The following is a 2,103-nucleotide window of genomic DNA, read 5'->3' on the forward strand; positions in this document are numbered from 1 at the left end:
ACACATGCCCTCTATACATAAATTTGGTTTGCATGGAGAAGAGAGATCACCTAGCCATTCCACTTATTATATTTCCGTATCATTTTCAATTATGTTTATGTAACATTCTTATTTTCACTATATTGTTATATATTTAAATGTGAATAAGATTAACTTCCAATATAATAATTAGAATTCCACAATATGATCCTCCTATTATCGCCATTTTTGGATTGGAAGACAGTTGCCGCCTCCAAGTTGTTAGGCCTATTGGACGTCTGCGCCAAGAGGCTGTAATTTTTCAAGTGTTGGCTGGTGCTGATGGTGGTTTTGCTGCTAGTGTAACTATTGTTGTCTGTGTTATTGTACACAAAAATATATATTGTCTATGTTATTGTACACAAATATATATATGATATGTGCATATTATTCTTGAGCAATGGCCACACTAATTTTCTATGTATTATTCCAATTTTATCATATTTTTCCGAAAAAAAATGTGACTATTAAAAATTACCCATTTTGATTCATGTTGTTTTTTTACTTTGCGTAAATTTTAATACGTTAATAAATCTAGAGTATATTTTAAATTAGTTATTGTTTTTATAAAATTTTAGACCTTTGATAAATATAAATAAAATCAATTGTTTAACTTTATATATCACTATCATATTTTAAAATTTAAAATCCAATTACATTTAAGTTCACTAGAAAGTGTGTCATTCAATATAAATAAAAATGTCCCCTTCAATAAAAATGAAAATAAAAAGTAGTAGAAATAAAAATTTGAATTTCGATTTTTACTCTAGAAAGCTACTCGATGCTATATCGTAACTCTGAATTTTTGGATATTCGTGATTTGAATAAATCTTTATACTTTGCATTAGATAATCGAACTGATACATATTTTAATTTTTAAATTATTCAATTATATATTTTATAAGTTAGATTTTAATTCTAAATATTAAAAAATAAATGAGCCTTTATATCATTACATTAATTAAATATAAGTCAAACAATTGACTTAAAATCTCTGTCTGATTTGTACTCTATATATATATAAATTAGAGGAAGAAAGCTCAATAGTTTATAAAGAAAGTTAGTTATTATTATTATTATTATCATCTATGTATTTAATTGCCAAGTTTGGATACTTGTAAATTAGTATGATTTGAATATTGGTTTTTATGTGAACGAAGTTATAAATTTAATATAGGATATTGTTTTAAATTTTGGATACTAATATTTTTAGAGTTATAGTTGCATTAATGCACATGGCAATATATATTACTTGTTAAATTTAAACCAGTATAAAATTGAACAAAATGAAATATGTTACTTGGATGCACTAATAGATGAAGCTATAGATCTAGAAATATTGATTGCCGTAAATTTGTATAAAATGAGACTACTTAACTTTTTGTGTATGCACACAATGTGAAAAGTTGATCTTTTAATTAATTTGCAGGTGATTAAACAAAGTGGTCATGATTCGTTGATGGTTTAGATGATGAGAGTGGTGACTAGGTTCTTCTTGCTTCCCATGGAAGAAAGGAACAAATTCATTTCTGAAGACAAGACGAAGCAAGTGAGATACGTCACCAGTTTCAATCACCTGAGAGATCGAGTTTTCTGGTGGAGAGATTTTCTGAAGCACTATTATCATCCCCTCGACAAAATGTTTCCACTTTGGCCTTCAAATCCTTCTGATTATGGGTGAGGTATTATCAAAATTGATCAGGTTATTTACAGAATGAATAAAGTGTTAAAATAAGTTAATTACTCACACATGAAGAGTTGGCTGAATTTAGAGAGCCGAATTAAGTAAAGTCAAATTTAGCGTGTGGTTGCATGTCAATTTATTTTAGGTGGGTCGCTAATCATAAAAGGTTTATGACTAGATATAACCTTTGGAATAGATTAGAAGAGCTAAAGGTTCCTTTCGAGTTGATATCTACCACTATAAGGTTATACGAGAATGTAATTGCCAAGCTAAAGAGCAATGAGGGGTGGTCAACAAATATTAAGTGTAATATCGGAGTTAAACAAGGTTGCCCCCTCTCCACTACTCTATTTGGCATTTACATCGACAAGCTCGAAGGCTATTTACAGGACGCAGGATGT

The 2,103-nt window shown here is 28.8% G+C and overlaps 1 pseudogene; it reads right to left on the minus strand.

Annotated features, from left to right (window-relative positions):
- Window positions 1-379: 379 nt before the first annotated feature.
- On the minus strand, window positions 380-476 carry LOC149234543 (U6 spliceosomal RNA; annotated as a pseudogene).
- Window positions 477-2,103: the final 1,627 nt, after the last annotated feature.

This window comes from Pinus tabuliformis, chromosome 8 (assembly GCF_031772625.1).
Source record: "Pinus tabuliformis cultivar Carrire ecotype Pingquan chromosome 8, CPIR1, whole genome shotgun sequence".
Classification (NCBI taxonomy): Eukaryota; Viridiplantae; Streptophyta; class Pinopsida; order Pinales; family Pinaceae; genus Pinus; species Pinus tabuliformis.